Genomic DNA, 17,605 nt, shown 5'->3' on the forward strand with positions numbered 1-17,605 from the left:
CTTGATGCGAGCTAGCATGAGTATGCTTCCTTGAGCTAGGAGTCACATCCTCAGCTCAAAGCGTAGACGTACCCATAGGTTCTTTTAGTTGTACAATTGTAGCAATCTGTACTTCTCTCTTTCATGGCTGACACTCTCACCACAGAATTGCACATCGAGTTTGGTATTAGCCATTTTATTGTTCAGATGGAAAGTGGTCACCATATTTTTGTTTTTTTCAGCATTGGAAATAATCCAGCCATTGTGCTATGATCTTGGGTTAGGGTGCAGCCGATGTGTTGGAGGCTTGTGTACTGAACAACTAGGGCAATGTCGTCCACATACATGAATTTCCTCGACTCTGTCGGTGGTATATCCACAGTGTATAGATTTAAAAGTATTGGGGCCAGGACAAAGCCCTGAGGGGTGCCCGAGTTAAGAGTTCTTTGTCTACTGATCTGGCCATTAAGGTGTACCTTAAAGTGGCGGTCCCCGGGCAACGCTGCCAAGAGACGGAGTGTTCATCAGCAATAAATGACACAGGAGATTTTGATGAGGAGGCCTCTCTCCAGATGATGCATATGCCGAGGACAAATCAACAAGGGCGATCCCTGTCTTCAATTTACGTTAGAATCCTGTCTCAATGTGGCCGGTGAGTGAAGCTACTTGGTCACAGCAGTTCCTCTTTGGGCAAAATCCTGCCTGCTCCGCTGGGAGGATATCTTTGATAATGTCAGACAGACAATGGAGCAGCGCCCATTCCATGAACTTTCTGGTGGTTGAGAGGAGAACGATGGGGCGATACCTGGCTGCAGTTTCCCAGGGTTTCCCAGGCTTCAGTAGGACAACCACTGTTGCTTGTCACCATTCCCATCCCCAGGTTCTTGAGAAACTCTGGAGGAATTACATCAACTCCTGCAGCTCTCTGGCTTTTGGCTTCCAACAATGCAATGTTGATCTCCTCTACAAAGTACAGAGAGGAGAGTGGAGATTCCTCCAGGCATTGGTGAAGGTTTCTGCGGAATTCCCACTGGACCTCTTGGTGTGTAATCTTGTTAGCGTCTTGCTATTAGAAAGAAGATGAGGGGCGACAGCATTTTGTGGTCACCTTTGCAGGGACTCGCATTACTGGCTGGGATCCTCCAAGTTGCCACAAAAGAGCCCATGCCTTGCAGCTCGAATGGGTGAAATCAAGGCTTTCAACAATCTCTTCCCAGGTGCACCGAATGCAAGGACTCGAGCAGCACAGTGGCTTTATCTGGGTTGTCACTTCTTTCATATTCCCTCAGGAGGGACTTGGATTATTTTGTTCAGCAGGGGATGAAAGCCTTGTGGTGACTGCACAGGATACTTCTTAGCGGTCGATTTTAGGATGTTTGGCAGTTTTACAAAGTTTCTAGGTATCGGTTTGAGCTGTGGGATCCAGTGTTCTGTTTCTGAAGCATAGGCAGGTCAGTCAGCCTTGTGGAAATTCCAAAGTGGCTTTGGCACCAACTTCAGAAGAGGCACTTCCAGGCCAGTCTGGAGGATAATTGGGCCATATTGGCTATGCAGAAAGTGACTCAAGATGGTTCTTGTTGTGGCCACTGGGATACCTGTGTTGTTACGGGTCACTAAACACAGGCCAGGGTTGTGATGCATTGTCCACCTTGGAGACCGAAAAGATCTGCATTGCTTTGGATCGTAGAGCTGGTGGAGATCTTTGAGGAAGTTCCATTCTGTGATCTGTTCCCCGGCTGTGTCGTTTGAGCAGTATCCCCAGTCTTCATGATGGCTGTTAAAGTCACCTATGTAGATGGCCGGATGAAGAAGGGAAGGGAAGATGGGATCAGGCCACATGATATTAGATGGCTTGTATATGTTTACTAAAATGATGTCCCTGATTCTAACTCAGGAGTGGGCAAACTACAGCCCGCGGGCTGGACCTGGTTATGTTATGTTGCTTCTCTGTTTCCTGTGGGCAGGGCTGGCTCTGGCTTTTTTTTGCCGCCCCAAGCAAAAAAAAGGGGGGGGAGCGGAGCGGCAAAGTAGGAGGGGAAAAAAACAAAACAAAAAACCCTGCGGCGCAGCCGGAGCAGCGGCGGGGAGGGACCTGCAGCGCGGCCAGAGCGGCAAAGCAGGGAAAGAAAACAAAACAAAACAAAAAACCTGGGGCATGGCCGGAGTGGCAATTCAGGGGGGAAAAAAAAAACCGGCGCGGCCGGAGCGGTAAAGCAGGGGGAAAAAAAACAACAAAAAAACCCTGCTGGGCAGCCGGAGCCAGGGTGCAGGGGGACTCCCTGTGCTGCAGACGTGCAGCGGAGTGCGCACCCAGTCTAGCGGGGAGGGAGTGGGGGAGAGAGAGAGCAGGGGGGCGGCCAGGGCTTCAGCAGGGCGCTTGTCCCACGGTCCCGACCACTGCGCTGCCTGCTGGGAGGGCTCTGCGCCGCTCCAGTCGGCGGAGAGGGAAGAACAGGGGCTGCCCTGCCCAGTTTGCTGCAGGGCGGCCGGAGCGGCAAACAAGAAAAAAAAACCCAGACGTGCTGCCCTAGGTTTGGGCAAAATGCCGCCCCATAGACTATGCCACCCCAAGCGCCAGCTTGCTCAGCTGGTGCCTGGAGCCGGCCCTGCCTGTGGGATTTTTTTGCTGCTACTACTTGCACTTGGCTATTTTACTTCCTTGCTGCATGACTTGCATTTTCATTAGCTGACATTGCTGGGTCAGTAGCGCTGCCTGTTCTAGAGGAGGCATAGACATTAACAGTAATTTATCAGAATGTTTCTTGATTAAAATCCAAATGATTAGACAGTCTTTTATTAGTTCTTTCTTGTTCATATCAATACTTTTCTCTTTCACATATGTTAGCATAGAAACTACTATACAAATCCTTTCTCCAGGCTGGTGCATCCTTTAGTAAAAGCATGTTCCTTTGCCTACTGCCTACTACATTCCTTTTTGGAAGGAAATGCTCACCCTGCTTTTAAGACACTGCCATAGTTATTTTTGTCTCCTTCCTCAGTGAAAGTAAATGATTTATAAATATTTTCAGTTTCAATCCCTATGAATAAATTAGTAACTTGGCTAGTACTTCAAATTTCTCTAAATTAAGATTTCTTGTGATTCAGAATATTGGGAAGCACTCCTTCTGCGCAGGCTGTTCCAGGAGCTTATCATATTTGAAAAGTTTGTGGATGGATGAACTTCAGCATAATTTTGCTTTTATATTGATTCCAAATGAGACAACTTCTGGCACCATATTATGTGTTACTGGTAAAGAATTGCAGAAAAAGTTGCATTTTTCTAAGACTGAACAAAGAACTTTGAATAGGAAAAACAATATTAGACCAGATTCATCTGTTGTAAATAGATGTAGTTCCAGTTATATTAATTTCTGCCTAGAACTTTTCCCAACAATATTCTGTCTGGCTTTCTGCTATAGACTTAAAGAAACAGTACACACATCCTCATAACCTGTTGACTTTTGACCCAAAAGCAGAAGTCCTTTTCAGTGTAAAACTGCATGGTAATGATTGTCTGTATTTCCTACTGAAATGCCTTAAGCAATGAATCACTAGGTTAAGACCTCATGAATAACCTCTGTAGATACAAAACATAAGTATAACAATAACTAAAGCCATGTTCAGGAAAGTAAGAAACTAATTTGACCTTTGTTTTTTGTCTGTAAATACTGGATTAAGATGAAATTTAGGGCTTGTGTACACAAACATTTCATTTGCTGCAAGCTACGGTGTCAATCAACCCTTAGTAACCTGCCAACCGCTAACTGTGTGTGTGGACCCTGGTGATGCTCACTAACAGTTCCTTAATGCACTTTGATCTAGTCGCATTTTAAAGTGGAGCATGTTAAAGCACACTACGCTGCTTGTAATGCATGGCAGCAGGGTCTACATGGACATTTAGTATGCAGCAAGCTTGTGTGGAGTTTGTTTATACCCCAGCTTGAGCAAACTAAACGTTCATGTAGACAAGTGTATAGTATAAAATTATTGCTCAGGCAAACTCATTAGTAATTTGTTGTCAGTCTTTTACAATATTTTCTGTTCATTCTGTCATTCTAAATTTTTCACGTCTGCTGCTATTGGTTCAAGATACTGATCTGGTTTTAGTGGTTCTGAAACAGTACAGTTATATAAATGCTAATAAAAATGTTGTGAGAAAGATAGCTGTTGTAGTTAATAGACTTGGAACTTCACAGATGTTTGAGAGAAGGCTTTAGTGCGAATCCCAGCAAACCTCACCCAACTGCAATTATGTTTGTCACTCTTCAGCTCTTTGACAGATAAAGATGCATAATTCAGTATAATTTCAAACATTATTACAAATATACTCTTCAGCCTGTAGACCACACAGTGCAATTTAGACTTCCTTCTGAGGCTTGTTAGAAAAGGGGGAGGGCACAATATCGAGGCAATTTTCCTTTAAAAGGTATATGCTTTTTATACCTTAGGATAATACCTTTTTAAGAAGGTCCCAGCAAAGGTATCCCAACTCATTGTGGAAACAGGAGACATATCCTAGCACACAATCTGTCCAGAAACACCCATTCTGGTGCTTTTCATAGTTGTAGGCAATATTAGCTGGTCCACCCCCTTTGTGCTCACCAGTTACAGGAGACATTATGCCTGGTCCTGTGTAAGTACACTGTAGTGTGGTAAGGTTCCTTTCCCCTTCAAGTGCACCTGTGTAGAAAAAGGCATATTTTAGTGCATGAAATGTAAATTTTCTGTGGAGAAGTTTCTGTTTTATTGATAGTTGATATATGTGCACACACAGTATTGCAGTTGTGGGTAAGACCCTGTATTATTCGTGATGGGGGCAGTAGAGAGAACACATGAAAAATAAACAGGATACTGTACATTCTGTTACTGAATTTGAAATATTAGGTAAATGGAATGCTAAAATACAATTATTTAAAGAATGTTCAGCTTGCTGTAGTCACTCTGTTTACATAGTGCTGGGCAGGTATACTAAAATGCACTAAAACTCCTTCAAGGCAATTATGTATAATCACATAGGTAGCAGGGCTTTCTATTTAATGTTCTTTAGCTACAAATCTTCAAGGAGACTCCTCTGCAGTCAATATCTTTACTGATACTGACTGACGTACAGAAAGATAAGCTATACCCATGATGTAGTAGAAAACACTGTATTGATCAGTCATGGGACTTTAGGGGTAGTGACAACTGAGAAGTTGTTATATCAGAAAAATACAAATGGCAATGTGGAACTGTAAACATAGTTTTTCATATGATCAGAAACTTTAAATCACAAACAGCTCAGTTTAGTGCCCAGTTATTTTTTGCAAATCTTTTTATTTTAAAACCAGTCCAGCAGTCTGGAGGAACTCCTGAGTAACCCAGAATTTAGGCAACTGTGCAGATACCTCTGCTAGACAGTTTTATGTCAGTTAGTCCATACATTATTATTTTTATTTGACTTGCTGCTTCTGCAGGTCCCAGTAAAGATTGGGCCCCATTCTGCTAGACACTGTGGAAAAAACAGTAAAAAATGGTTCTTGCCCAGAAGAGTTTATAGTCTCATTAAGACAAGATGTAGCTGTTGTGTATTTGGTTGTCATGGTTTTGTTGCTATGGCAACTGAGTTAGATTATTATGGGTTAGCTCAACCGGTTTCAACCGGTTGAGGAGCTCTCTGTATATATGTAAATAAAATGGAGGTTTTGGTTAGCTGCCTGCTCTCTGGCCTCAAGTTATTGCTTCCTACGCCGGCTGCCCCAAGGATTTAACACTGGCGACGAGGGTGAGACTCCGGTGCTGCTCCAGTAACAGAAGGAAGTAGAAGTCAAGGTAAAGACCAAACAAAGGAAAAAAGCTGCTTCTTTGCACTGACTGTGAAAGTGAAACTAAAAATCATGGCTACTCTGACCAGGCCCCTGGAGCCTTTTGATGAGAATACAGAGAAGTGGCATGTGTATACTGAGCGTTTTGAGCTTTTTGGTATTGCAAATGACATTACAGAAGCGAAGAAGGTGCCAATATTCTTAACTGTTGTAGGGGCTAAAACCTACTCTCTGCTACGCAGCTTACTACACCCTGTTAAGCCTGAGACTAAATCTTACAGTGACATTGTGGAAATCCTGGGGTCTCATTTCTCCCCAAAACCACTGGTAATTGCTGAAAGATATAGGTTCCACAAAAGAGACCAAAAGGAAGATGAAACAGTTGTACAATTTGTAGCCATTTTAAAAAAGCTAGCAGAACACTGTGAATTTAAAGAGATGTTAAATGATGCCCTGCATGACAGGTTAGTGTGTGGCCTGTACAGTGAAGCTATACGGAAGCGCCTACTGACAGAGGCTCAGCTTACCTTACAGAAGGCTGTTGATATTGCTGTCTCCATGGAACTGGCTACAAGGGAGGCACAATACATCGGTGCACCCCCTAGGGTGCAAAAAGTGTCACAAGAACCGACCCACAAAACTGTGCAGAGTCAAGAATGTTACCGCTGTGGTAAGCCGGGTCACCAGGCATCAGAATGCTGGTGTAAGGACCTGGTGTGTCGACACTGTGGCAAAAAGGGACACATTGAGTGTGCCTGTAAACAAAAGAAAAAGAGGCCTGCGGTCTGGCCGACAAAAAGAGGAACCCTGCATACCCTAGAGCAGACCCAGGATGATCAAGGTGACACCTCATCGCAAGAGGAAGTGCCACTGCATGTTTTGTCTTTGGCAGCGGGCTCACATGAATACTGGGTAACCCCGTTATTGGATGGCAAACGTATACGCATGGAACTGGACACCGGTGCAGCCGTCTCACTGATCTCCGAGACTGTGTATAAAGAAAAGCTACAGCATCTTCCGCTTAAGGCAACAAAAACTGTTCTGAAGACGTATACGGGAGAAGCTGTGCCTATGCTGGGCACTATTGATGTTAAGGTGGAGCTCAATGGACAGGTGGCTAAATTGCCACTGTTTGTGGTGAGAGGTAACTACCCAGCCTTAATGGGTAGGTCTTGGCTTGGGAAGATTCAGCTGAACTGGGCAGAAGTGCACCGGATGACTAAAGAAGAAACCAGTCTAACCCCTATACTAAGGAAACATGCTGCTGTTTTTGGAGATGATTTGGGAAGTATGAAGGGAATCACTGTGACATTGAACATTAAACCTGACAGTCCACCAAAATATCTGAAAGCCCGAACTGTGCCATATGCCATCAGGCCAAAAGTTGAAGCAGACCTGGAGCGCCTGGTCACCAATGGAGTCCTAATACCAGTTACCCATAGCTCATGGGCCACTCCTATCGTTCCAATCGTGAAGAAAGATGGCTCTCTCCGGATTTGCGGTGATTTTAAAGTCACTGTCAACCCAGTGTTGTGTGCAGAACAATACCCACTTCCCCGCATCGATGACCTCTTCGCAGGCCTGGCTGGGGGACAAAAGTTCAGTAAGATTGATCTGAGTCAAGCATATTTACAGATGCACGTCGATGAAAAGTCCCAAGAGCTGTTGAATATTGTGACTCATAAGGGGCTTTATCGATACTGTCGTCTACCCTTCGAATAACATCTGCTCCGCCCTGTTCCAGAGGGCTATGGACCAGATCTTGTGTGGCTTGTCAGGAGTTCAGTGCTATCTGGATGATATCCTGGTCACTGGAAGAAATGAAGAGGATCACTTAAAGAATTTAGAGGCTACCCTACAAAGACTGGAAGAGTATGCCCTACGAGTTCGCAAAGACAAGTGTGAATTCTTCAAGCCCTCTGTTGAATATTTGGGACACATCATTGATTCTGCAGGTCTTCATAAGGCCCCTGCAAAAGTTAAAGCTATTGTGGAGGCTCCCCCACCTCGAAATGTAAGCCAGCTGCGCTCGTTTCTAGGACTCCTGAACTATTATGGAAAGTTCATCTCACAGTTAGCCACACTGCTAAAACCACTTCATGAGCTCCTTGGGCAGAACAAGGCCTGGAAGTGGACTGAAGCCTGTGATGTTGCGTTTAACAAAGCTAAGGATGCATTGCTAAATTCTGAAGTTCTAATGCACTTTGATCCATCCTTACCACTGCAATTGGCCTGCGATGCCTCCCCTTATGGAGTGGGAGCAGTCGTGTCACATATTATGCCTTCAGGAGAAGAGAGACCTATTGCTTTTGCTTCACGCACTTTAAGCAAAGCAGAAACTAACTACGCCCAAATCGAACGTGAGGCATTAAGAATTGTTTTTGGAATTCGGAAGTTTCATCAGTACCTGTTTGGGCGAAAATTTACTCTTCTCACAGACCATCGACCTCTGACATCAATTTTTGGACCTTACACAGGCATTCCCCCATTAGCTGCTAGTCGTATGCAACGTTGGGCATTGTTACTTTCAGCACACACATATGAAATCAAATATCGGAAATCCACTCTACACGGCAATGCAGATGGCCTCTCAAGGTTACCTTTGCCGGTCAAACACCACGATAGTGCCCACAAGGAAATCTTCTACTTTGAACAGGTAGAGAATACACCCATCACTGCTACTCAGATAAAGAAGGCAACTCGCATTGACCCAGTATTGTCCCACGTTATGGACCTGGTGATGCATGGAACATCTCGACAAACCTCTCCGGTCTCATCCGACCTTGTTCCCTACATGTCCAAGCGGACGGAGTTATCGGTCCAATCTGGTTGTTTGTTGTGGGGGAGACGTGTCATTATTCCACCACCACTGAGATCACAGATGTTAGAACAGCTACATTCCGGTCACTGTGGAATAGTGCGCATGAAGGAAATTGCACGAAGCTATTTTTGGTGGCCTGGACTGGACAGCGCTATTGAAGAGAAGGCAAAAGCTTGTATGTCATGTCAGGGTGTGAGGAATGCACCCCAGTGGGCACCCCTACACCCATGGGACTGGCCTGAAAACCCGTGGCAACGTATTCACGTTGACTTTGCTGGCCCCCTTGAAGGAAGCATGTTCTTGGTGGCAATAGATGCCCATTCTAAATGGCCAGAAGTCTCTATAATGCAGTCCACTTCTGCAGAGAGTACTATCCAGAAACTATGAGGACTCTTTAGTCGTTTTGGTCTGCCAGAACAACTTGTGAGCGACAACGGACCGCAGTTCGTTTCTCAGGAGTTTCAAAATTTTATGAAAGCAAATGGGATACACCACATCACGTCAGCACCATATCATCCGTCCACCAACGGATTAGCTGAAAGATTTGTGCAGACAATGAAAAACGCTTTGAAATCAGGAAGGGGACATCACTCCATTCAAAAGCGTCTGGATACCTTTTTACTTTCCTACAGAAACACACCTCATGCTACGACCCACGCATCTCCGGCCTTTCTAATGATGGGACGACAGCTGCGCACTTGCTTTGATCTGCTGAAACCTTCTGAACCCCGACAAATTGTGCAACATCAGCAGCAATATCAAGTCATCAGACGGGCACCCAGAGCAAAAGACTGAACCTTTAGCCCGGGACAGCCAGTTTTGGCTCGGAATTATACTTCCAGAGCTAAATGGGTTCCGGCCACAGTCATCACTCAAACAGGACCTGTTTCCTACACAGTCCGGACTGCAGAGAATCTTACCTGGCGGCGACATGTAGATCAGCTGTTGCCAGGTCATGCCAGTCCTCAGGACCCATCTGCAGTTGAGGGGTCTGACTTCACCTCTTCTGGTGAGGGATCGAATCACGACTCACCTGTTTCTGACTGTTCTCCTCCATTACTGCCAGCGGCTGAGATACCCCTTTGCCCAGCACGAGCTGATACCCCCTCCTCACCTGTTCGTGCTGCGGACCCTGAGCCCCTAGTGCTTTCGGGTGCAACAACACCAGTAGTTCGCCGTAATCCACCTAGAGACAGAAGACCTCCTCATCGGCTGGATCTTTAGCTAGGGCGAACCCACGGTTATGGGGCAAAATAATCCCCAGGGTTTAGCCGGGAATGGAGGCAGTCTACCCTCCTTCTCTAGTCTAGTGTGTGTTTTATTTAGGGGATGTTCTTATTAGGGGGGGAGGAATATGTTGTGTATTTGGTTGTCATGGTTTTGTTGCTATGGCAACTGAGTTAGATTATTATGGGTTAGCTCAACCAGTTTCAACCGGTTGAGGAGCTCTCTGTATATATGTAAATAAAATGGAGGTTTTGGTTAGCTGCCTGCTCTCTGGCCTCAAGTTATTGCTTCCTACGCCGGCTGCCCCAAGGATTTAACAGTAGCAAGTGGGTACATCCAAATATCCCCACAGATCATACTTTCATTAGCTCTTGCAGTTTGTGCAATGTGCTATGATTCCCTTATCTACTGTGCTGTCTTCCATAGCAGCTTTTCTCTTTAAACGTACTAATGCTTGTCACACTTTATTTTTCTTGTTGCTCCCTTCCCATGGTCCTTTTCATTTTTCATATTCTTTGACATTCTGCTGAACAAGCCAAAGTAGTTTGTATTGTGTCCCTAATAATGTATTCTGGCATTGCTCCCCATTTTCTGAAGTTGCACCCTGAGTTTGTAAAGCACTTTGGAAACATAATGCCACAGATCCTCTCTGTGCTGCTGGTTTTCTTCAAACAGGCCAATGAAAAAGGCGGCCTCCAAAGGAGACACAGACAAACAGTCATTAGGGATTTCTACTAATGTTATTTCTCGAACTAAAATGCAGTCACTAACCCTGAAAGAGACAAAGTGGGTGAAGTAATATCTTTTATTGGACCAACTTCTGTTGATGAAAGAGACAAGCTTTCGAGTGACACAGAGCTCTTCTTCAGGTCTGGGAATGGTAGTCAGAGTGTCACATATCCTGGGGCTGACATGGCTGGAACACTGCAAACTCTCAACCTTGAAGTCATTCCCTTGAGAGACTCCTGCTATGGGAACCCATTGATGGTCCTTGTTTTTTCTCTAATCAGACTGTGGAGTGTTTGTGGTCTTCCCCCTAAAAGATAAGGTTAAAAATAAGTCCTTCAATTTTATTTATCTGAGTCAAATGAAATGTTCTCCCTTTCAGCATTTTTCTACTTTGTTTATACCCAGTGTAATAGGCATTTGTCCACAGAATGAACTGGCCAAGCTGTAGAATAAGGTATATTCTACCTGGTCTATGAAGAACCAGTTTCTGAATCCACTGTAAAGGATTTCTGGCAAATCTCTAGAGGTAGGGATAATATTCCCTTGGAGAATGGTATTGACTTTATTTGATCCCTCCTTCAGAAGGAAAAAATCCCTAAGAGATCTCTCCAGAATTATAAATCTGCCAAGATTTTTGCATTTCCTCTGTTAATGTTGCCCTTGCTAAAATACCATAGTTTACATGAAAAATCCCTGGAGACTGTACAATGGCATGGAAAATCTGCTTTAAAAGGACCCATGAATCTAGTAACCTACTTTATAGTGCTCAGTGTGGTCATGCCAGAGACCCAAGTTCCATTTAAAGTTCCAGATGACTTCTCAGGCTGCCAAAGCCTGGGAATGCTGCAAAGGCTTTGTTTATTTCTTAGAGTTTGGTAGTAGGGAGTGCCTCATTTACTGAAGAGTAATTCGAGTTGCTGACCAATGAGTGTCGTTGCCATGTATTCTTTTTTTCTCCCATTGGGATCTTCATGGTTTTAACCAGGCACTTTTGTCTCCTGCCAAAGCCTATTTTACAGGATGTTAAAGACTCTGGAAATAACTTTGGTGCCTCCAAAATATTAACATTTCAGTGCAAAGAGCATTTATAAATTGGTTTGAATATCTGAATGCATTTATTCTCAGCCTTTTAATCTTCAAATACTATGTCAGAATAGTCTGGGTAAGCCTCAAAATCCAGTATTAGAATTATCAGAGTTTGCTCCCTTACATTTCTAACATGTGAGACTGCAGGTCTGGAATCTCATTTACACTTGAGCACTTTACACTGGTAAATGAGAATTGGGCCCAAATGCCTGTCTGACAGAAATTTGATCATCTCTCCATACTCTACTCCACACCAGGGGCGTTGGGTTTGAAAGTTTTGGTGATAGAAGAAAAATGTTTGACAAAATTTCTGTAGTCTAAAAGAAGTCCCAGGGCCAAAGTTTCTCAACTATTTCTGGATGAACTTTTTCAGATGATTCATGTCTTGTCATATGGTTTGCTCACAAAATATCTCCAGTGACTGTCCTGGAGTTAGATTAATTAGATGCTGAATGCAGATTGACCCCTGGGGGTTGGAGCATTGCCATCCTCTCTTTCTACAGCACAGATCACATAATTGGCACTCTAAATATTTAATAAGATTTCTTCTGATAATCTGCAGTCTTGGTTAAATTTTAGAACTCTTAGGATTCAGGTTTCTCTCTTTGGATATTTACAGCTAACCAAATATGCAGGCCACATTGCTTTTTCACAATCACATTGATAGTTGCGTCTTGCTTGGGTTTTTTTGTGTGTTTATTTCTTTAAGGCTTTTAACCATCTTTTGAAGTGAGATTTTAAATGGGAATGATTTTATCCCATGTAATAAGTGTACATTCATGTCAATGGCAGGTGTTTGTGCTTTCTAATTATTAAAGTTGCTGTTATTCTTGTATTACTTAGTTGCTTTTCAGTCAAGTAGGTGGTTCACCATGCTCTGGCCTCTTCCCATTAGAGAGCTACTGTGCTTTCATATTTTTTTAATGAAGTTGTGTTTAACTTCTGGAACAAACAGAGAAGACGTAATTTTTATTTCAGTTAGTTTTTGTCTGTTATGCTTCTGACGGAGACTATAGTGTCCAAAAATGGTTTGGTGTGATTTACTAGGTAAGGAGGAGTAGATTTTAAAGGGTTGGGGTTTTAGGTTTTGTAATTTGGGAGAGTCTTCAGTGAGAACACAATCTTTCTCTCTATTTTGTGAGGGGGATAGTGTTAAGTTCTCATCTTTAAATTTTTTTTAATTGAGAATAGAATCTAGGTTTCCTGACTCCCAGTCCTGTGCTTTAACAAGATCACCTTTTCCTCTCAAGAAGCTCAGAGTAAATGTCAGCAGCATCACTTACGTGGAATAACATCTGTCAGGTAGAATAGAAAATCTTTTTTGTTTTGGGATTTTTTTCAGTTATACAGCCTGCGCCCTTCTTTATCTAGAAATGACCTCTCAACAGCCCATGCCATTTTGACCATAAAGTTCTATCACAGCAAAACAGGAAATTACAAAGCTTATGAGGCAGCCCTATTGCTGGTAACTTCTTCAGTAACCTATTTGCTCATTGATTGGAACAATTGTGATAAGATTATACCGTATTGAATTCTTTACACTGGCACACCGATTTTAAGTTTATACTGTTGGATTTGAAAACTCTAAGTGACATTAGCCTTCTCACTGTTCAAGACCACCTGCTTGTGAGCCTTGTTTTGATGGGTACTTTTGCTCTAATACCTATCCACATTATAGGAATCCCACCATTATGTGTCAGGTAGGCAGGGCATGGCACCTTACTATGTTGGCCCTTGTGGTATGGTAATTACTGCCCACAACAGTTCATCTCTCCGCTACAAAACAACTACAAAAACCAATATCTCATGCTTTCCCCTATTTTTTATTAGATCCTTTTATTAAGCTTTTTTTTAATGCTAAGTGTGTTTTTAATGTTGCATTTTTATTTGTTGTTACCCAAGTTCCAAGAGGTGAAAGTTTATAAATTATTATTATTTTATTACATAATATTAGCCTAAGTGAAATCTGCAGAAAACTAGATGCTCCTTTCATTCTATTTCTAGCTCATTCAAAAGAGTTCTAAAGCTTCAAAATCTACAATCTCTAGAAAGGTAAGGAGCAGTTTATTAAAGAGGTATATGTTTAAATCTAGCAAATCTTCACCTCATGATATTAAATCTCATTGCCCAAGATCCATTTCAACTTCTTGGGAAGAGAAGAATTGAGCATCATCTAATGAGATCTGCAGGGCAGTAACCTGAGCTTCATGTCATCCCATTAACTAAGGTAGTTTGGTCTTTCAGGCAGCAGTTCAGTGCTTGAAATGTTTAATTTTCTTTAGTATATCTCCACTTGTTTTCTTTCCTTCCCTCTCTGGATGCTTTTGCTACAGCTATTGTGGGGTGTTTTAAACTCGTGAACCACATTTACAGGAAAAGAGAAAACATGTACTTTTTTAAACTTAAAATGAATGGATCATCTGTAACTTCCTAAATTCCTTAAAGCATTGTACATTTGAATAAAACTAAAGAAGCAAAGTTCTACAGGCAAGCGGTTTAGGTGTCCAAAGAGGCTTTTAGCTGAACTATTCGTATGCACAATTTTGGTTCTTTAGTTTTGCTCCGATGATTGCAAACCAGAAGTAATAGAATTACTGTGTAAAGTGTGTCAGTAGGAAGTTGACTCTTTAGCTGATCAAACTGAATTGTGCAACTTGTAAATTGCTTTCGTGCAAGTACTTACTGTATTTTCTCCATAACTTAAAAGGGTATATTTTCACTACGGATGCTACCTACCCTTTCATTTTGTACTTGTAGATTGTGGTTGCCAAATAAGAGACTGGTTTGATACCCCTTTGAAACTTTGGCCAGGTACTTTGAATGTTACTTATTGCCATAGAGACATATTATTGTCCCTGTAACAAGCCTGAGTTATCAGGCATTGCACAGTGTTTCTCTGGAGACTCCTCTCCCCCGCTCATCCCTTGGTTTTGGAATATTTGCACACTTATTCCATGCCCACTACTGCAACGTTAGGGCTCCCATAGGATCTATGCTCACAGCCTACAATATGTAGTGAGTTTGGCTCACAGATTCACATTATTGAAGATATGTATTGTATTTTGTAAAATGAATGAAGTCTTAATGTGATCACATTATTGCACTTTCCTGTTAAATATTTGCTGAGAAATGAGGAAAAGACATGTTTGAGTACAAATTATGGGGTGTGCAAATTAGAGACATAGATATTAACAAGATTTCATAAAGGGGATAATACCAAAGTCCACATGGTAAAATAATCAATTACACTGGCATAAAAACTAATAGTGAATTGAGTATAACAGACTCTCCTGAATCACAAATGCATCTGAGCTTAGAGGATGAGAGAGAGGGGGGGGGGGATGTGTGAGAGAGAGAGAGAGAGAGTGTGTGTGTGTGTGTGTGTGTGTGTGTGTGTAAAAGTGAAGTATCATTTGAATCATTGCTTAGTCATTACCTTGAAGAATCAGAGTAATCCACAAATGATCCTTGCTACCAACAGCAAAATTGTTTTACACTCTGTACTTAGCATATCTATCAAGTGGACAGAAATACTTGACAGGGACTGTGTGCCTGAACCAAGAACAGGAAGCCAGTCTCTGTCCTGTGCTCTGTGAGTGATCCCTATGCATTGTGGAGATGGAAGCTGCCTGATTCAAATGCAGAGGGGACAAGAGCCAGACGGGTGCTGAAACAATTTGTATAGTGGGGGTGCTGAGAGCCATTGAACCGAACTATCAACCGGGGTTGGCAACCTACGGCACGCATGCCAAAGGCAGCACGCAAGCCCATTTTTACTGGCATGCTGCTGCCAGCCGGGGTCCCTGCTGCAGGCCCAGCTCAGCCCACTGCCTGCCTGGGTGAATGAAATTCTAGGCCAGCAGTGGGCTGAGCGGGGCCGACAGCCAAGACCCTGGTGGCAGGAGCCGGAGGCCAGAACTCCAGACCGTCAGCTCCAGATCGAGGGTTCCAGCCACCCGCCCCTTGCCAGCCGGCAGCAGGCTGAGCGGGACCGAGACTCTGGCTGGCAGGAGCCAGCAGACAGAACCCCAGACCGGCCCCTTGCCAGCCAGGGTCTCGGCCCCGTTCAGCCTGCTGCCAGCCTGGATGGACAGAACCCTGGGCCGGCAGCGGACTGAGCGGGGCCGGCGGCCAGGACCCTGGCTGGCAGGGGCCGGCGGACAAAACCCCAGACCAGCAGCGCAGGTGGCAGACGGAACCTCAGCCCGGCAGCATGCTCAGCCCGCTGCCGGTCTGGCGTTCCATCTGCCGGTCCCTGCCAGTCAGGGTCCCTGGCGCCGGCGCTGCTCAGTCTGCTGCCAGACTGGGGTTCTGTTGGGGGCCCCTGTAAATGTAAAATTATTACTGGCACACAAAACCTTAAATTACTGAAGACTTGGCACGCCACTTCTCAAAGGTTGCCAACCCCTGCTATAAACCCTGTATATAATGGAAACCACTTCAAGCCAGGGGGTACGGTAGCACCCCTAGTTCCAGCACCTCTGGAGCCAGACCTGCAAGAGGGGGAAATGGGGTGAATAGATTGGGGCAATGAGCCTTGGTTAGAAGAGACTGGGACTGGCTGGTTAAGAAAACTGGATCTGGGAAACAGAGGAGGTGGGTGTGGAGTGAGTCTGAATCAGGGAGGTGGAGAGGGGTGCAAAGTGTCTACCTGTTGTGAATACTGGGGCAGGTGGGCCTACGCCTACCCAGAAGTAAAGGGCCACCCCCTCACCCAAGGGGAAGGAACCACTAAAACTCAGGCCACAACTGATGTCTTGGGGCAACAAATTTAAAAAAAAAACAAACTGGAAAGGGAGTGAGGATTGAGAGTTAAAAATCAGGGAACCCGGTAGGGGACAGTGAGCAGAGAACCTCAGACAGCTCCCACTGCTCTTCAAAGGCATCTAAGGAGTCCTGGAACACGTATAGGGAATGAGGCAGGGGATTGCAGGAAGAGAAAGATGATCTCACAGTTAAGGCAGTTGAATGCCACCCTGGATATTTGGATTCTACCCCTGGCTCTGTGAGGCAGGGTAAGTCATTTAAGCTTTGCTCAGGTTGTCACTAATTGTGTATTCCTAACTTTCTGGATGCCTGACTTGAGTCTCTGGGATCTGATTTGTAGAAATACTAAGCACTCACAACTGTAACTGAAATCAGTGGGAGGTGCACTTTGAACATATAAATGCTATATAGTGCTCAGCAGTCTGGAAAAATCAAGTCCTGCATAGCTCATATTGAGCACTTAAAATTAGTAGATACTTTTGACCTTTCTCTCTCTCTCTGTTTCAGTTCTCAACATATAAAATGGGAATAATTCCCCCTCATTTCACAGGTTTGTGAAAATTAATTCATTAATATTTGTGAATCACTCAGATACTATATTGATAGAAAAACCCAGGAGGAAATTTATTAACTCTGTCTTGAGAGCAGGGTTTGAATAGAGTGCTGTAAATAAGGCAAGGCTCACAAGGTGAAAACAAAATATTGAATAGCTGCTCATTAAGTGAGCACCATCCATCCTGTGTACTGAATATGAAAAAAACTGTGTAATCATGTAATTAAAGACTGTATCATAGTGCATAGGCACAGAGGAACTCAATTAAGGTTACAAAGTCAACCTAAATTCTGGCATTTCCTAACTTTTGAGTGACTTTGCAACCTTAATAATGTTTTTTTAACTAATACATCAGAGCCAGATCATGCAGCTGTTTACTGTGTGTAATGCTAGGAAGGAGTCCCTTGATTGTAATTAAGCTCCTCAACATATAAGCACTGCACCTGGTAGTAAGGATTGTTCTTTGGGAGGGGCATGTCCTCTGATTTGCTGCCTCTCTACTGATTGGACCAGAGGCACCTGGAGCTTTGTCTCTGGGCAAGTTAGAGTTATGGGGTAAAGAGGAATGGGCTGCTCATCAAATTACTACCAGCTGTGTCTACTTCTAATAGCAGGCAGCTAGGAACTCTGTTTACATTTTAT

The 17,605-nt window shown here is 43.7% G+C and overlaps 1 protein-coding gene across 3 annotated transcripts in view; it reads left to right on the forward strand.

Moving 5' to 3' along the window:
• Positions 1–17,605, forward strand: part of CDYL (chromodomain Y like) — a 180,173-nt gene that overhangs the window by 109,711 nt on the left and 52,857 nt on the right. The window lies entirely within an intron of this gene.

Source organism: Mauremys reevesii, linkage group 2, assembly GCF_016161935.1.
Source record: "Mauremys reevesii isolate NIE-2019 linkage group 2, ASM1616193v1, whole genome shotgun sequence".
Taxonomy (NCBI): Eukaryota; Metazoa; Chordata; order Testudines; family Geoemydidae; genus Mauremys; species Mauremys reevesii.